The sequence below is a fragment of the Pleurodeles waltl genome, chromosome 3_1 (assembly GCF_031143425.1).
Source record: "Pleurodeles waltl isolate 20211129_DDA chromosome 3_1, aPleWal1.hap1.20221129, whole genome shotgun sequence".
NCBI lineage: Eukaryota > Metazoa > Chordata > Amphibia > Caudata > Salamandridae > Pleurodeles > Pleurodeles waltl.
Window position 1 is genome coordinate 1,501,355,828 of NC_090440.1, and position 20,524 is coordinate 1,501,376,351.

The following is a 20,524-nucleotide window of genomic DNA, read 5'->3' on the forward strand; positions in this document are numbered from 1 at the left end:
CTGAGATATTCTAATATTTTGAGATGTGGAAGGCAGACTTTTGCAGATTTTCAAGCTACCCTTTTTACTATGAAATCGGGGCTTTCAGCTCCATACCAAAATTGACATAGGGCCATATTTACAAGAAATGATGCATTGCTGTGCTGTGGTAGCAATGTGTCAAAAAATTGTGTGCCCCAATATGACAGAATGAAATGTCATGGATGCGTTGTATCTACAATATGTCACTTCATTGCGTAAGGATCCTGCTAGTGCAAAAAAACTGATGCTTCCATGTGTGGTATGGCATAGGGAAATCTGACTCTACTGCTGCAAAAGTGACGTAGGGCTGACTTGTTGCAAGTAAAGTGATGCAAATCGGCCCTGCATCACTTTTGAATGTGGAATGAATAAAAAAATACAAAAATGATGCTTCACAAAAAATGGCAGACTTCACAGAAGGCAGCCATGGACCAGGCAGCAGGCAGCAGAGAAAACAACCCTAGTACCAGCCAGGATGTCCAGACAGACTTACAGTGGAATAGGAAGAGGAAGTATAACTTCAATGATGAGGAGAATGACAATAGGTGACAGACCACCAACATCAAGTCTTTGTCAATTCAAAATTGCTACCAGGGAGGAATGAGGTGATTTGGCAGGTCATGCATCAATGCAGGCACCCTTGCACCATGCTGCAAGGGTGTCTGGGTTGCAGGGATGATTCATTGTGTACAGGAATAGACACCTTCCTGCGCAAAAACAATCAAAAGAGGTGTTTTCCTCTTCGTAAGTGTGCTGAATGCGGCACACAGAGAAAGACAAAAAATCTAGGAGAAATTAAGGCATTTCTCCTCGTAGCGGCTCCCTTACCGCTTTCTGGGGAAGGGTTGGCTTTTGACACATTCACTGACTTTCAACTTTTTGTAAATCTGGCAATGTGTCAAAATCCATGGGTGTTGTGTGGAAACACCAAATGCAACACCTATGGAATGACTCTTTGACCCCGAGGAAGGCAACATAGCAACTTGCACTGCATTTCTTTACTCCACATCTACAAGGCTATGTAAAGACATGGAAGTTGCTTTGCGTGGCCACGTAGACATGGGCTTGCAGCCTGCACTTCTTGTGTGTCACAAAAAGTGACACACCAATGGCACAAACCAATTATAAATTTGCCCCCTGGGCTCAATCACAAGCTTAAGAGGCACAGGACAGCAATGCAAGTCATCTGGCTCACCTGTTCTGTGCACATGGAAAGGTGAAGAATGCCCTGTACCTACAATTTGACATGTATCCCTGTTCACTCCCCCTGCACTGCTGCACACTGGCTGGGCTGTTGAGGGCCTGGCACAATCACCCTGCCATCCATCTTGCAAGGATGCCTGCATTGCAGACAGGATTATCGCAGTGCAGGAAGGGACACCTTCCTGCACAAAGGCAATCATGTCAAGCTTTGTCCTCTTCTAATGTGAGTGTCAGAATGCAGCACACATAGATAGAAGATTAAAACTAGGAAAATAAATGATATCACTCCTTGTTATGGGTCACTTGGGGAAGTGTACACCTATTGGCAATATCAGAGTCACTAAATCTTGTAAGTGATGTCTGTGTAGGTGGAACTGCCACTATGTCTGAATGGGGAGACATTGCATAGCAAGGATATCAGAATAGATATATGTTCCGAAAGGTAACATAAACAAAACACATGCACTGCTGTGTGTGACAGTGACACACTTAGAATTCAGCTGGGAACGGACGACAGAGAATAGGCCATTGGGGTATAAAAGCCTACATGTTAAGTTGGCCAGGATGAAGAAGTATCATCAGGCAGGAGGGAGTCTGAAGGAAAATTGTGTCAGTCATGTTGCAAAACCAGTTAAATACATGTCACAGTGTCAGCACTACTGCCATGTGGGGTACAGCTTGAACCATAGCCCATAATAAAAGTCAGACATGTCAGTATATTGGACATGGTCACACATATGGTTGGTGTTGTGGGCACAAGAAAGTCAATGATGACCTAGATGACATCACTATGCAGAAGAAAGTTGTATACCTGGTCCAAAATAAGGAGTGGTAGAGGAGGCATGTAAATGTACACATGAATAGAACTCAGTCAAATGATGTGTCACCCTCTGCAGATACTGAAATCTGGCACGTATCATCTCAGGTGAGTTTCAGTGCTAGCAAACTACCTACTGTGACATTGACCATAGCCTCTGATTTAGTACATAGTGCCCACACTCCACGATGAAGACCCAAAAAGTGTATGCAAGCATTACAAATGACGAGACAGAAATAGGTACTACATGGGAAATATATGTCCATTAACATTTCTGCAGTCTATCACTTTTCTTATTTGGGTAGGATTGTGCAAGATAAGTGTAACAAGTTCAATCCTTGAAGACATTAATACATGATATGCATGGTAGACAACACAGCAAGGCTGAGTCTTGGGCTTCTGCTAGGCAGTGTCGGTGGGGGAACTGATATTGGTGTCCATTACAGATGCAAAAAAGATATCCCTTCTCACTGACACTGGTTCCAGCCTTCCAACTTCCAGTCCCTGGTTTCCTGGACTTAGAAGATTCTCTTTTGTTCCTTTGTTTTTTTGCTGCTCTGTTTATGTTTTGTTGGGGATTTATGTTGAGATCACAATCACTCTGCATGTCAGCACTCTTAGCACACCTGACAGGGACACAGCCCATAGTATCTACACTCATTTGCAAATACACAGCTCCCCCATTGATCTTGTGTCCCTGCTTGAAGGTGTTGCGTAGGCTCTCATTATTCTAATGAGACCACTGGATTTTGTGCGGCAGAATCACCTGCCATGTGGGAGTCTGAGTCTGACCCACTACAGGTAACACCTGTCGTCCCAATCCGGGTTTTGCTCCAGCTAGCTAGCAGTGTCTCATCTCTACCCAAGGGCAGAGATGATTGGACAGCTGAGCGCATGACATAATTAATTTCTCAGGGAAACCGTGGTCACTCAGGTCTCATCCATTTCTCTCAGTTACATTAGTCTCAAACACACAATGACAAACAGAGGCAGTATATGTTTCAATAAGATTTTAATGAAGTAACTGCATCTTAGATAGTAAAGGGTTGGCTGCAATAACCAGGACGATACAGCATGATAAGATTAAAATTGTGACAAGGAGAGCAAAGCATTGAAATAACATTACCATATTGTCACTAAAATCAATAGACTAATTCCTACCTCGGCTATAATAGAGAACAGCGTGTTAAGCTCTAATTTTGCCATTCAAGTTCCCCTGGGAAGACATCATCCCCCATACCTGAGCAAAGGCCTAAAGTCTGCATAAGCAGCTGTGGTGAAGTGTTCAGAAATCAGTTAACAGTTGTGGTTCTCTGGCTGGAATCTCCCTCTAACGTGTAAGGGACAAGGAAGTGTTTTTATAGTAAAACAGCTGATGTTCTAAGAAAATATCCCTACGTAAGGATGTGCGTTTTTCTATGAATGTCAGAGACAAAACTTGTACCACGTTCACCGGCAATCTATCTTATTACAGCCTTGAAGGAAGCACAGAGTGAGCAAGTATGTCTTGTTTGTGAACATAGTGCTGGCCTAGGCAAAAACAGTTAGACAGGAAGAAATAAAACAAGACCGTAAAAATGGCTATTGTAACAATAACAAAATGAAGCCGAATAAAACATATCTAGGTTAATGTGCACTGCGGCAGGCCTAGTATGCTAAAATAACGTGCCTGGAGCTATGACTAAAATGGCTACACAACAATGGCAGACATTTGCACACGCACCCTGACACTCCCACACGCTGATTACATCCCTCAACGTCCAAGGGCTAAAAAAACACTTCAGATGAGAAGTTATACTCTCTTATTACAGGCAGTGTAACGAAGGGAGATCAAAGCTGCCTCTGCAGGATAAATGAAGCTGCATCAAGACAAACGTCCATTACTGGACGGACAAGTGGGGGAGCACAAGGTCATTCGTAAATGTAGAGGAACAATGATGGTCTTGTTACACCCTCAGGTGACTCAAGCCCTATTGCGCAGTCTCAATATAGATATAGCAGAATATGACATGCTTCGCCTCCAGCATACCCTCTACAGTGGAGGTGACAAATGCAGTAGGTCATCGGACCACAAGTTCCATGCTAAGCACCAGGCTGAAAGGTTTCAAGTAATATGGACCGACAATGGGACAAAGTCACAGACAACCCCGGTACAGTTGTGGTGTTTCTTTATTTTTTGCTCCTCTTTATACATTGCCTAAAGCCCCACTCCAACAGACGCCCACAAGTACCTTTGTGGTGTCAATAACCCCACCAGTTGACCAAACTACGTCCCTCAATGGTCCTATTCACAACAAGGAGGTCATCTTAGCTATCTCCCAGCTAAATACAATCCCAGATGGCTTCTCAACACTTCTGTCACATCCTTACACCAGTTTTGACCCAACTCTTTAAATCCTTCACTGATGCCGGGACACTTCTTCGCAACATGGTTGAGATCTTGATTGCTGTTGTTGGAAAATTACCCTCTATGAAAGGTCACCCATACTTTTTGCCTTCCTCATCCTCCTTTTCAGAACTTGTTTTTGCTGGCTTTAGGACTGCTAACCAATGGTAAAGTGCTTATGCTTGCTCCCTTAAAACAAAGTAACATTGACTCATACCCAACTGGCATATTTAATTTACTTAGAAGTCCCTAGTAAAGGGCACTACATGTGCCTAGGGCCTGTAAATAAATGTTATTAATGGGACTACAGCACTGATTGTGCAACCCACTTACGTAGCCCTTAAACCATGTTACAGGCCTGCCATTGCAGACCCTGTCTGTGTAGTTTGCACTGACACTTCGAACTGCAAGATAAACCTCTTGCTAGGCCTATCCTTCACTTTAATATATGTAAGTTACCCCTAAGGCAGGCAGTATATGACCCACAGGACAGGGTGCAATGTATTTCAAAGGCAGGGTATGTACCTTTAGGTTTTACATGCTCTGGTAGTGAAAAACTCCCAAGTTCATTTTTCACTACTACAAGGCCTATCTCTCATATAGGATAACATTGGCATTACCTTAATATGTCTTATAAGTGTAATTCACAATCTGGAAGAGATAGTGTTAGAATTGGGGTCTGTAGTTGGTAGTGGTTTGGACCCTGCTCAATTAGGGACCCTCACTCTAGTCAGGGTAATGGAGTCACACTGCTAAGATAACCCCTGCTCACCTGCTTTGTAGCTTGCCATGGGCACTCAGGCTTATCTCAAAGGCAAAGTGTAAAGTAATTGTGCCCACAAAGTAACACAGTAAATACTACAAAAGGACTCTACACCAGTTTAGAAACATAGGCGATATTTATCTGAATGAAACAAGACCAAAATGACAAAAATCCAACATACACAAGTAAAGATATCACTTTTCAAGTTTTCAATGAGTCTTAATCCATAGGAATAAATGTTTGTACCTGGGATGCGTCAAAAACATTTTCAAACTTACAATTTAAAAATCCACTTCACCAAAAAATGCATTTTTAAATTGTGAATTCAGAGCTCCCAAAACTCCATATATCTATCTGCTCCCAATGAGAATTCACACTTAAAAGATATTTCAAGACAATCCCCATGTTATCCTATGGAATAGTGAAAAATGAATTTAGTAGTGTTTAATTTTCAGGAGATGTGAAACACACCAGTACATATCCTACAAAGTCTATACTCCTCATAAAGTCAGATTACTACAAGTCCCATGCCACAAGTTAAGGGGAAATACTGCTGTGCAACTTCAGCACCATCTCCAATTGCCTATTTCTACCAGAAATGGATTACTCATGCAATATGGAATTAGGGAGTAGAAATCGGATGCTAACCGTCCTGTAAGACATTATATAGAGGGGATAATGTTACCATAAATCATATACATATGGATAAGAGTACTATAGAACTCTCAAATGCCAAGGGGCCACAATAAAAGGGTAATGTCACCATGTTGTCAGATCTTCCCGCAAAAGATTAAGGTGATCTCTACTAACACCATTGTTCAGTAGCAGTAAACAATGCCTCCACTATATTGATTATCCCCCTTGTATCAAAAGATTACACCAAGTCTCTTGATACATTTTGTGGGAAGATCTAGCGCTGTGGCTAAGGCTATATCTCCAATCACTTATTTCTCTCAGAACAACAAGACCAATAATGTAAAGATAATGTTGCAGTACTACGTACTAAAACCAATAGTAATTCTATGAAAAACTCTAATGTCTCAAAATGTTCCACGTCAACATGTCAAAGTGATCAGTGAAAGTAAAATCTTAAATCACATATCTAAAAAGGAAAGGGTGATGATGCAAATCCTATCCAAGCATGGTGTGGTATCGATAGCCACCTATTGTATCAAACAGAAGTGTTAACAGGTACTGTGTTTGTTATTCTATTCTACACAGTCCATAAGAGTATGAATGGTGAGTCAGTGTGTAAGCAGACAAAAAGTTCTAAAATATTACAGCATTGGAAATACCCACTGTCACCCACCCATGACAGTGAAATAGAGATATAAATATCGGTGATGTTAGTGGTCAGGATTAGTAAGAAATGGGGAGGGAAGATCAAGCAAAAAGTACTATCAAAGAAAGTGCAACATATCAAATCCTACACTACTTCATCTAGGTTAAAACATGACAGTTGTCAATTTATTCAAGAGAGGGAAATCATGTCCTTTACATACCAACCCTAATATAGACATCATTCTTGTGTGCTTTACAAACTTTTCAGTCTAAAATACAAATCGCATGAAAATGTAGGACAGCAAACATATCATTGTTCCCCTAAGAGGTAATGTGAGTCATGATCAATGTCTTTAAGCTTCATTATCTACAGAGCTTCCTGTCATCTCAATCGTAGTTCTCGATTGCCACTCCTCTAGCTTGGTTCGGCTACTTCTATGCCATGAAACTGGAAGCTCCTATAGAGATCTTGATGTGCACATGTTAAGGTGTGCAAAGGAATTGGAATTTCACGTCCCCTTGTTTGACCACTCTGAAATAATTATTATCCTTACATTATGGACTCCTCCCTAAGACTCTCTATATTTCATTTATGGTCCTGAAGAAGTCTGCTGCAACATCTACAGCATATGTAGAAACATGTGTTGGCATGGACGTCTGTGATTCTCCAAAAGGAAAATAAAGGCTTGCTGATACTACGTACTCGATGTGGACTTATTGCTCCGAGATCTCTTTTGTTTCATGTGCTCAATAGACATGTTATGGTCTACTGGAAAAACATACAAAAATGCTTATGAAAAAGAAGAACACAGTACAAAATTAACAGCAATACTGGCAGCACAGGTCATTTGAATGGAAGGATTTACAAAACAGTCTAAATAGAGAATAGAACACATGTATGTATAAATTAATTGTGCACAGGTTTATTTTAAAGAGTATGAGGGATGGGTTCCTGCCCTTGTTGACTGTAAAATCAGAGCTCGGCTGTTTGCTTGCTCACTGTGTCATGTGACCTTTGTTTTTCATTCCAGTTGTTCGTTCATCAGGTCTGATTGACGTAAATTGGGCACTTTTAAGAACAGGGCCAATGTTCACTCTCTCAAGCACGGACGACAGGAGCAGAGACTTCCCATAACGCTCTAATCTGTATCTTTCTAAAGCTTCTAATTGAACTCTGATAAATATGAAATAATCTTTAAATGATTGAAATCGTGCTAGTAATGTGCTCGGATTTGATTCCACCGCTTTTGTTGGCAACAGGTTGAGCACACCGTTTTATGTATTCAAATACGTTTTTAAGTGAACAAGAATATGAATGAAACATTTGAACACCGCTTAAGGGGTTTCCATTTTATCATGTTTTCTCAGTCCGTGTTGGAAACCCAAGACAGTGAAAATCGTCATCCTCCTGTTTTATTATTGTACAAACAATACATCTAATATTTTCTTTCTTTTCATTTGCTGATTCAATTAGTATGCTCGTTGCTAAATTTTCGTCCAGAATCTTTATACACTGGCGAGTTTCTTCGGTGGATGAGAGTCACTCAATTCAAAAGGGCAACTTCACGGATCTTTTTTAAGCAATAAGGCCCATATTTATACTTGGTTTGCGCTGAATTAGGGACATTTTTTTTACGCTAATTCAGTGCAAACCTAGCTCCATAATCATACAAAAGTTATGGAGTTTACGTTGTTTTCTGGAGGGGAAAACCTACCTTGTGTCAATGAGATGCAAGATAGGCATTACCGCCCAGAAAAGGACGATATGGCCTCTGCGCCATAATTATGCCCATGCTAAAATCCAGCACGGAGGATGGGGACCTTAAATAATGGCGCTAAGTTTGCTTAGTGCCATTATTCAACGCCTGGGTCTGGGCAGGTGTAAGGGGACCTGTAGGCAGATTTTCATGGTTGGAGACAATGGAAATTTCCCACAGTTGCCCTTACCTGTCCCCAGGGACACACCCACCCCCACCTATACCAGCAGGTCACCTAAGGATGGGGGACCCATCCCAGGTAAGTCAGGGGGAGTATTTTTTTTTTTTCCCAACACCTCTCTGGGGCCCTGACTTGGGGCTCCCTGCACGGCACTGGCCCCAATGGCCATGCCATGGGAAATTCGTCCCCTGGGCCTGGCCATTGGGGTGGTGGGAATGGCTCCTGTCTTTACTAACACAGGAGGCATGTCCATGGGGGCTGTGCGTCAGAAAATGGTACTACACTGCGTGGAGGGCCTTTTTTTGCCTCTAAGCAGTGTAGTGCCATAATTTGGTGCACAAGCCCGGTTCCCCCTACACCTCCCCAGCCCTGATAACGTCCTTTCCAAGGACGGTAACAGGGCCTTAGCGCTGGCTAGCGCCATTCTATAAATATGGCACCTGCCCGTTGTCATGGAATGGCGCTTGCCGACGCTATACTTTTTGATGCAAACCTGCCCTCATGCAGATTTGAGTCAAAAAGTATAAATCTGCCCCTAAGTATGGCAATTTTTTTTTTGTTTGTTTGTTTTGGTTATTGCAATTGCTCACAAAGTAAACTGCAGAATAATGTTACCATCTGTCAAAAAGTGTTACAAGTTGATTCCCCTTTCTTCAGTTATGTATACCATGTTTCTCCTTATGCTGACCCTTTGTTTAAATTAGGATGCACGTTTGAGCATGTGCTCACTTTTCTGCCATCTGCCTCCCTTTCAGCAACCACATCTAGTTTATAATTTGCAGGACAATAAGTGCCGATGCCCAAAGTCAGATCAGAATCCCGCGGTCGACACTGGCGTGCCGAATACCAAGGCTGTGAAGCCTGGCATCAATCTCAGTCTCTTTCAAGCGACTAGCTGACACTCCCTACATTTTTTACTATTGCAGGTTCCTGTTTTCTTCCTTGGTAATTGGTTTCCATCTTTCTCTTTCTTCTTCTGTCGCTTTTTTCCATTTTTTCTGTCTCTTGCTCTCGGAATTTGTCTGATGAGGAAAAATAAGTGCTGGTTCCCAAAATGAGTCCCAGTAGCCTCCAACAGCAATCACACGGTTAAATTAAGTACTGTGCACATCATCATCTATGGGCCCAATCATAATACCATTTTCTGCACTGGACTAGCACAGAAGGGACCCATGTTTTAAAACTATGTTCTGATGCATTACTTCAGAGATATTTTGAGTAAGTGTGCTCAAGATGCCAAAAAAAGAGCACACACCTGTTCTGCAATGGCGCGGCACAGAGAATGACATCATGATAGAGCAGTAGACATCAAAATATTTTATGCTGTAGTTAATCGGAATCCTGTCTGTAAACAACTGGATTATTATTTCAAATGGGCAACTGCCCACCACAGGAAATAATCACAAATCTTGTCATAGTCAATGCTTAAATTAATAAATTACCCTGTATTCAACCCCTTGATAGTTTTGGCACACAGCAAACAGGCTTAGCTCAATGTTTAAAGTATTTATGCAATACCAAAACAGCAATAAACTCAAAAACCATGCAATAAAAATCTCAAACCAAATTAGAAAATTACAGTATAATTGAATGAACAAAATGATATGAACGAACAAAAAAAAAAAATAGAACCAGAGATATAAATGTTAAGGTAGAAATAAAACCAAAATGTGCTAAGTGTCAAGGATAGCCTATGGCCCCAGTAGACCAAGGCGTAAGTGATTTCAGGCTTACCATAATGCAGCGTGAGTCAGGTACATGAACTAGGTTCCCCCCCAGTCAAAATAATGTATTTTCTAACTTAGGGCCTTATTATGAGTTTGGCATCCATTGTTCTTTTGCTACCCATGCCATTCCAGTTTGGACCCACCAATATGCAATTCAGTCTTGACCCTGTTCCCCATGAGAACAGGGTCTGTTATTTTTGCATTTGTCTCCCCAAGTGGGAAGGGTATGCCCAGACGTTGGTCCCGTGCTCACTGAACCACAGGATTCAAGCTAGCCTAGCTGATGAAGGGTGATACCTTGAAACCGGTCTTAGGAAGCTTGTTTCCAGTCCAGGGAGGACCTGGCTTGGCAGTTCAGGCTGGACTGTTCCCATGGGGAACAGGGTCAAGACTGATTTGCCTATGGCTGGGTCCAAACTGGAACGGCATGGGTAGCAAATAAACAATGGATTTAGGCCCAGATCCTGTACTGGGGGTGAATGTTTGACATTGTTCTGCATTCCATCCATCACTTTTTCTTTTTGCATTTGCTGCCCCAAGTGGGAAGGGCATGCCCAGACTTGGGTCTTATGCTCCCCATGCCACTGGAATCACGCTAGCCTGGCTGATGAAGGGTGATACCCTGAAACTGGTCCTAGGATGCTTTTTTCCAGTCCAGGGACGACCTGGCTTGGCAGTTCAGGCTAAACTGTTCCCATGGGGAACAGGGTCAAGACTGATTTGCATATGGCTGGGTCCAACCCAGAACAGCATGGGTAGCAAAAAAGAAATCGATTTAGGCCAGGATCTCTGTACTGGGGGTGAATATTTGACATTGTTCTGCATTCCGTCCATCACTTGTTCTTTTTGCATTTGCTGCCCCAAGTGGGAAGGGTATGCCCAGACATGGGTCCCATGCTCCCCATGCCACTGGAATCAAGCAAGCCTGGCTGATGAAGGGTGATCCCCTGAAACCAGTCCTAGGATGCTTGTTTCCAGTCCAGAGAGGACCTGGCTTGGCAGTTCAGGCTAAACTGTTCCCATGGGGAACAGGGTCAAGACTGATTTGCATATGGTAGGGTCCAAACCAGAACAGCATGGGTAGCAAAAAAGCAATGGATTTAGGCCCAGATCTCTGTACTGGGGGTGAATGTTTGACATTGTTCTGCTTTCCGTCCATCACTTGTTCTTTTTTTGCATTTGCTGCCCCTAGTGGGAAGGGTATGCCCAGACGTGGGTCCCCTGCTCCCCATGCCACTGGAATTAAGCTAGCCTGGCTGATGAAGGGTGATGCCCTGAAACTGGTCCTAGGATGCTTGTTTCCAGTCCAGAGAAGACCTGGCTTGGCAGTTTGTGCTGGACTGTTCCCATGGGAAACAGGGTCAAGACTGATTTGCATATGGCTGGGTCCAAACCGGAACGGCATGGGTAGCAAATAAACGATGGATTTAGGCCCAGATCTCTGCACAGCACTGGTCACTTTGCACATGCTTCTAAAACAACAGTTGCACAGGAACTGACCCTACATGTATCTCAGGGACAAACAATACTACTAGTGCAATACTAGTGGCAAATGATATGCCTATCTGCACAATGTGGAAGGGCAAGTCAAAAAAGTACATCCAACTCCATCTGCATAGGACATACCTCTGCATGAAATAGTTGCACAGTACACACAGCTAAATGAACAGATGCACAGTCAAAGGCAAAGGAAACTAGCACAATTGAACATACTCAACATCAAGACAAACAAAACTCAAGCTGCTACACATTAGATGAATCAATAATCCATATCAGAGGGACAAGTCTAACACCATTGGGCAACACAAGAGGAAATACTTACCATACCAAACAGTATACAATGCCATGACACTACAATTGCATTTACACCCGCATATCCACATGTGTCTGTTTGTGTGGTGTCTGGAGGAATGCTGGATGTAGTACATGTCTATGTATCTTTTTGAGTGGTGCCTGTGGGTGTGGTGGTTGTAGTGGATGTCTGTGTGTCTGTTGAGGTGGGGTCTGTGAATATGCTGGGTGTGATGGGTGTGTCACTGACTGTTGTGGTAAGGCCTGTTGGTATGCTTGATGTTGTGTGTGGGCCGTGGGGGTCATAGGGGTGTCAGGGGAAGTGGTGACTGATGTATGAGTGGGTGTCCGTTGTTTGGTTGCATGCAGGTGTGTTTTGTGGTGCTTGTATCTGTGTGTGCTGTTCTTGTGTTTTGAAGTGGGTGCATGTAGATTGGTCTGTGTGTTTGGGTTAGGTAGGAGAACGAGGATTTGGATTGGGAAGAGGGAAGTGGAGCCTGGATCGAAGGAGGGGGGTGACTAGCTGCCATCAGTGTGGAGGCCAGAGCCTGAAAAACTTCTGTAGGCCAGACATTGCGACATGAAACCCTTCCAAGAATGCATTTGTTTGCTGCAGTTGGGTTGCAAGTCCCTGGATGGCATTCACAATGGCTGTCTGACCCACAGTGATACTCCTCAGGAGCTCAGTAGCCTACTAATTAAGGGCAGCATAGGTAACAGGGGCTGGGGTGGAGGTGCCTCTGGCAAAGTAGAATTCCACCCTCTTGGGTGAGTGGGCACAGATACCTGAGTGGGGAGCAACGGGGAGGGTGGTGATAGAATATGGGGTGGTGGACAAAGATGGTACAGGGATACACCCTAATGGGTACACCACCACTAGGGAGTGTCCACTGGCGGAAGATTCTGATGATGATGTTGTTCTGGTCTCCCCAAGGGCACACCCCTCACCCTCTGGACCACGGTGTCCCTCTGTGTCTGTGGTGTCTCGACTGAAGGTCCTGTGGCCAGATGCATCACAACTCAGTTGTGCCCTGTTTTCTTCACTTCCCTGGGCTCATGTTGCAAATAGATATATAGGGTCATCACATGTTCATGATCACGCTTGAACAACACCTCTGATTAGCAAACATAACCATGATGTTAAGTAGGCCCCAGCACCAAACTCCACCTAAGGGGCCCATACGTGAGCCATACCACATAATTGCATGCCATCTGAACTGCCAACAGTTGCCCACAGCAAAATAAGGATCTCCGACAACTACAATTGCATGGCTGAAGTTGTTCAATCACAGTAACCATTGAACTAGTAGGAGACCTCATCACCTGCTTTGCCCCATGAAGCAGACCTCAGTTACTGTTGTCATACAATAGTAGCAAAAAGAACAGATGATGGACGGAATGCAGAGTAAATCAAATATTCACCTCAGTCACAAAAATCTGGGTTTACTCCATCGTTCTTTTGCTCACCACACCACCCCAGGTTGGACCCGGCCATATGCAAATCAGTCTTGACCCTGTTCCCACTTGGGGCAACAAATGTGAAAAGAACAGAGGATGGACGAAATGCAGAGAAAATCAAACATTCACCCCCAGTCATAAAGATTTGGGTTTAATCCATCATTTGTTTTGGTCACCACTCACCCAGGTTAGACCCGACCATATGCAAATCAGTCTTTACTCTGTTCCTCATGAGAACAGTCCAGTCTGTACTGCCAAGCCAGGTCCTCCCTGTTTCACTAATGATGGATAACTGGACCTGGTATAAGGTGGAAATACCTTTGGTACCCACTACAAACCGGATGAGCCTCCTACACCCAACAATAAGAAATTATGCTCCAAAATCCTGTCATGTTGGTGACAAAAGTACTCTTGTCACACTGGAAGCAGTTCCACAATGCACACTTCAACAAGTGATATTTGTCTCAATGGACTCATGAAGGTAGTACTAATGTTGCTTAGATAGGCCACACATTTGACATGGAAATGGACACTGCAGACATCATGTAAAATATGTCAGGGAGGGATGTCCCCAAATCCACAACACAATCAATCAGCAAGCCCCAGGGAAATCACCACTAATGTCTGACTTCCCTCACAATGTCATACTCTGAGTTCATCAGTAGATGCCATTAGTCTCTTTAATGTTGGAGAGGCCCAGCAAATTGCAATTACTTGTTGAAGGCCCTCAACATGTTGCCCAGTTAGAAAGCTACATTATTGTCTCCTTTATGGTTATGAAGACCCAGATGTCTGTGGATGAACGGATGTACCCAAACACATGCGATTTCAACATAACTGCTAGTTACTCGATGATGCATGCCAACAGTCAGGTTACAGAGCTTACCTATTTCAGATGTGGTAAGCACCTTGCTACGTGATTGTACATCAATGGAATAGAAATGCACCTTGTGGCTAAAACATCTAGGGCTACCTGTCATGTACCTCATTGCCACTGCAGTTGTTCATGCCAAATGACATGCTATAAAGCATGAGGGTCTGTGTCAGCCTATAACCAATGGTAACACACTCCTGTATGTGGCACAACATAAAGGCACATATTTATACTTTTTGACGCAAAACTGCGCCAACGCAGTTTTGCGTCAAAAAAATTAGCGCCGGCTAACGCCATTCTGAAGCGCCATGCGGGCGCCGTATTTATTGAATGACGTTAGCCGGCGTTAGCCGCCGGCGCCGTCTGGTGTGCGTTAAAAAAAAACGACGTACACCAGGCAGCGCCGGCGTAGGGGGATATGGAGCTTGGGCATCAAGAAATGGGGCAAGTCAGGTTGAGGCAATTTTTTCACCTCAACCCGATTTGCGCCATTTTTTTCCACTCCCAACCCCCATAGAAATGACTCCTGTCTTAGCAAAGACAGGAGTCATGCCCCCTTGCCCAATGGCCATGCCCAGGGGACTTCTGTCCCCTGGGCATGGTCATTGGGCATAGTGGCATGTAGGGGGGCACAAATCAGGCCCCCCTATGCCACAATTTCTTTTTTTTTAAAAACACTTACCTGAACTTACCTTAATGTCCCTGGGATGGGTCCCTCCAGCCTTGGGTGTCCTCCTGGGGTGGGCATGGGTGACAGGGGGTGTCCCTGGGGGCATGGGGGGGCACCTCTGTGCTCCTTCAGAGCCCACAGGTCCCTTAACGCCTGCCTTTTGCAGGCGCTAAAAAACGGCGCAAAAGCGGCCGTACGTCATTTTTTTTGACCCGCCCACTCCCGGGTGTGATTTTTGCCCGGGAGTATAAATCCCACGCACATGCCTCGGAGTCGATTTTTTAGACAGGAACGCCTACCTTGCATATAATTAACGCAAAGTAGGTGTCCACGCAAAAAAATGACGCTAACTCCATGGACTTTGGCGCTAGACGCGTCTAACGACAAAGTATAAATATGGAGTTAGTTTTGCGTCGAAATTGCGTAAAAAAAAACGACGCAATTTCGGCGCAAACGGAGTATAAATATGCCCCAAAATGTACGCCCATTGTAAATGTCTTCTTTCACACACAGGTTGCCATGCACACATTTATGCGGGAAAACAGACATCATCCCATCAACACAGGTAGACCATGCATGAAACAGCAGCTTGTAAATATGGTGCTAATGAGAAAGAGGTACATGCTGACATGTAGAACCAAGGAATGTTGGCAACAGTGATGGCACATAAATCATGTCAATGGACATTCCTCACTTACCAAGGGAAAGTATTGATCGGTAGCTGCACCCAAAGTACAATGTATGCTCTGTCACAGGTATGATTGTCATCTTCACATTGCAGACTGTTGTGAGGGATCAGCATCCGTCATACACTAAAAACAAGTAGCCTCTGAGTGGCAGATGCCAAAATACTCAATTACCCAGACACATGGCTGAGGACAGCGATCCATAACTTCCTTACCTTTCACATGTAACATTGAGTAGTAATGGTCTGTTGCATAGTATATACACCCACTGTAACCACAAACAGTACTTGGATGATCACTGTGCACAGCCATAGGTCGTCCCTGGAAAGTAAGTTGTTTATGGATTGTACACAGTTGTGCCCTAGGTCCCTGGGTCAATAGGCAAGGCTCATCAGTATACAACACATGACATGTCTACAGAAACAATCACTCATCAACTGTGTTACACATGACTCATTCCTAATCGTCAGAGGCAGCTGTCAGAACACATTCGCTTACCAGTGTGACAGGCAGGCATATGCCCTGTACTCAACCTCTTGTGGCTGCTGTGCTGTCCTCAAATGCCCAGGATCTCAGGTCCTCCCACCTTTTCCGGCAGTGGGTGCTCCACCGGCTATGGACCCCAAGGGTCCACAGCTTCTCAGTGATGGGTCTCCACAGTTTCTTTTTCTGATGGGCGCTGACGTGCATGGATGCATAAGACAAATCTAGAGATTCAAAATCACAGGTTTCATCACAAAGATTTGAGTGACATACATGTCAGTGACACCAAGCTAGGACTTTTCTATTTGTTAATACTCCCCAAGTGTGAAACATACAAGCCACTAAGTACAGAGACCTGACTACAGACATATGTATTTGCATCTGCAGACAAAACCACTAACCTGCTCATAGCCTACAATGACCAGTCAAGCTTACTGACATCAGGTAGCCCATTCCTTAGCAGCCTGTACTGTGATGTGAACCACAATTAACCACTACACACCTATGTGACTTCTGAAGGGTAAACGCCTTAGGCATGAATGGGGCAACACATTCACACTCTGTGAGAATGATTCACTGCATACAGTCCCTACAGGCAACTGTCAGAGTACACACTTCAACATCACACAGGAGTAACAATCAAGGAGCTTGCACAATGGGTACAGAAAGTGTCTTCCTTGTCCTTTTGTAGAAATGTGGCCTAACAAATGCAGATTCATGCTTCTTCAGGGAGTGGGGTTGTGTGGTATGTACCTGTACCACAGAACACTCTTTTGGACACATGGTCTAACCTACAGAGATGGCATCCATCAAACAAAAGCATACATTGTACAGTTTCTGTTATGTGGCCAAGTTACTGAGTCACATTTCATGGCCTCCCAGGAATCAACCCACTGTCTGCACTTTGCGACTGTCATTTATGCAATATACCTGTATAGGACACATATGACCTGTGTGAAGGTGACAACCAAGCTGTGGGAGTAAGGGACATGCTCATGAATCTAAAAGACACATTGACAATAATGCTAAATGCACATAAGGACTAGATTCATTATTTACCTCTGTACCTCTGTAGGGAAAACCTACCTTGTGTCAATGAGATGCAAGATAGGCATTACCGCCCAGAAAAGGACGATATGGCCTCTGCGCCGTAATTATGCCCACATGCTAAAATCCAGCACGGAGGATGGGGACCTTAAATAATGGCGCTAAGTTTGCTTAGTGCCATTATTCAACGCCTGGGTCTGGGCAGGTGTAAGGGGACCTGTAGGCAGATTTTCATGGTTGGAGACAATGGAAATTTCCCACAGTTGCCCTTACCTGTCCCCAGGGACACACCCACCCCCACCTATACCAGCAGGTCACCTAAGGATGGGGGACCCATCCCAGGTAAGTCAGGGGGAGTATTTTTTTTTTTTCCCAACACCTCTCTGGGGCCCTGACTTGGGGCTCCCTGCACGGCACTGGCCCCAATGGCCATGCCATGGGAAATTCGTCCCCTGGGCCTGGCCATTGGGGTGGTGGGAATGGCTCCTGTCTTTACTAACACAGGAGGCATGTCCATGGGGGCTGTGCGTCAGAAAATGGTACTACACTGCGTGGAGGGCCTTTTTTTGCCTCTAAGCAGTGTAGTGCCATAATTTGGTGCACAAGCCCGGTTCCCCCTACACCTCCCCAGCCCTGATAACGTCCTTTCCAAGGACGGTAACAGGGCCTTAGCGCTGGCTAGCGCCATTCTATAAATATGGCACCTGCCCGTTGTCATGGAATGGCGCTTCCCGACGCTATACTTTTTGATGCAAACCTGCCCTCATGCAGATTTGAGTCAAAAAGTATAAATCTGCCCCTAAGTATGGCAATTTTTTTGTTTGTTTGTTTTGGTTGTTGCAATTGCTCACAAAGTAAACTGCAGAATAATGTTACCATCTGTGAAAAAGTGTTACAAGTTGATTCCCCTTTCTTCAGTTATGTATACCATGTTTCTCCTTATGCTGACCCTTTGTTTAAATTAGGATGCACGTTTGAGCATGTGCTCACTTTTCTGCCATCTGCCTCCCTTTCAGCAACCACATCTAGTTTATAATTTGCAGGACAATAAGTGCCGATGCCCAAAGTCAGATCAGAATCCCGCGGTCGACACTGGCGTGCCGAATACCAAGGCTGTAAAAGCCTGGCATCAATCTCAGTCTCTTTCAAGCGACTAGCTGACACTCCCTACATTTTTTACTATTGCAGGTTCCTGTTTTCTTCCTTGGTAATTGGTTTCCATCTTTCTCTTTCTTCTTCTGTCGCTTTTGTCCATTTTTTCTGTCTCTTGCTCTCGGAATTTGTCTGATGAGGAAAAATAAGTGCTGGTTACCAAAGATGAGTCCCAGTAGCCTCCAACAGCAATCACACGGTTAAATTAAGTACTGTGCACATCATCATCTATGGGCCCAATCATAATACCATTTTCTGCACTGGACTAGCACAGAAGGGACCCATGTTTTAAAACTATGTTCTGATGCATTACTTCAGAGATATTTTGAGTAAGTGTGCTCAAGATGCCAAAAAAAGAGCACACACCTGTTCTGCAATGGCGCGGCACAGAGAATGACATCATGATAGAGCAGTAGACATCAAAATATTTTATGCTGTAGTTAATCGGAATCCTGTCTGTAAACAACTGGATTATTATTTCAAATGGGCAACTGCCCACCACAGGAAATAATCACAAATCTTGTCATAGTCAATGCTTAAATTAATAAATTACCCTGTATTCAACCCCTTGATAGTTTTGGCACACAGCAAACAGGCTTAGCTCAATGTTTAAAGTATTTATGCAATACCAAAACAGCAATAAACTCAAAAACCATGCAATAAAAATCTCAAACCAAATTAGAAAATTACAGTATAATTGAATGAACAAAATGATATGAACGAACAAAAAAAAAAAATAGATAGAACCAGAGATATAAATGTTAAGGTAGAAATAAAACCAAAATGTGCTAAGTGTCAAGGATAGCCTATGGCCCCAGTAGACCAAGGCGTAAGTGATTTCAGGCTTACCATAATGCAGCGTGAGTCAGGTACATGAACTAGGTTCCCCCCCAGTCAAAATAATTTATTTTCTAACTTAGGGCCTTATTATGAGTTTGGTATCCATTGTTCTTTTGCTACCCATGCCATTCCAGTTTGGACCCACCAATATGCAATTCAGTCTTGACCCTGTTCCCCATGAGAACAGGGTCTGTTATTTTTGCATTTGTCTCCCCAAGTGGGAAGGGTATGCCCAGACGTTGGTCCCGTGCTCACTGAACCACAGGATTCAAGCTAGCCTAGCTGATGAAGGGTGATACCTTGAAACCGGTCTTAGGAAGCTTGTTTCCAGTCCAGGGAGGACCTGGCTTGGCAGTTCAGGCTGGACTGTTCCCATGGGGAACAGGGTCAAGACTGATTTGCCTATGGCTGGGTCCAAACTGGAACGGCATGGGTAGCAAATAAACAATGGATTTAGGCCCAGATCCTGTACTGGGGGTGAATGTTTGACATTGTTCTGCATTCCATCCATCACTTTTTCTTTTTGCATTTGCTGCCCCAAGTGGGAAGGGCATGCCCAGACTTGGGTCTTATGCTCCCCATGCCACTGGAATCACGCTAGCCTGGCTGATGAAGGGTGATACCCTGAAACTGGTCCTAGGATGCTTTTTTCCAGTCCAGGGACGACCTGGCTTGGCAGTTCAGGCTAAACTGTTCCCATGGGAAACAGGGTCAAGACTGATTTGCATATGGCTGGGTCCAACCCAGAACAGCATGGGTAGCAAAAAAGAAATCGATTTAGGCCAGGATCTCTGTACTGGGGGTGAATATTTGACATTGTTCTGCATTCCGTCCATCACTTGTTCTTTTTGCATTTGCTGCCCCAAGTGGGAAGGGTATGCCCAGACATGGGTCCCATGCTCCCCATGCCACTGGAATCAAGCAAGCCTGGCTGATGAAGGGTGATCCCCTGAAACCAGTCCTAGGATGCTTGTTTCCAGTCCAGAGAGGACCTGGCTTGGCAGTTCAGGCTAAACTGTTCCCATGGGGAACAGGGTCAAGACTGATTTGCATATGGTAGGGTCCAAACCAGAACAGCATGGGTAGCAAAAAAGCAATGGATTTAGGCCCAGATCTCTGTACTGGGGGTGAATGTTTGACATTGTTCTGCTTTCCGTCCATCACTTGTTCTTTTTTTGCATTTGCTGCCCCTAGTGGGAAGGGTATGCCCAGACGTGGGTCCCCTGCTCCCCATGCCACTGGAATTAAGCTAGCCTGGCTGATGAAGGGTGATGCCCTGAAACTGGTCCTAGGATGCTTGTTTCCAGTCCAGAGAAGACCTGGCTTGGCAGTTTGTGCTGGACTGTTCCCATGGGAAACAGGGTCAAGACTGATTTGCATATGGCTG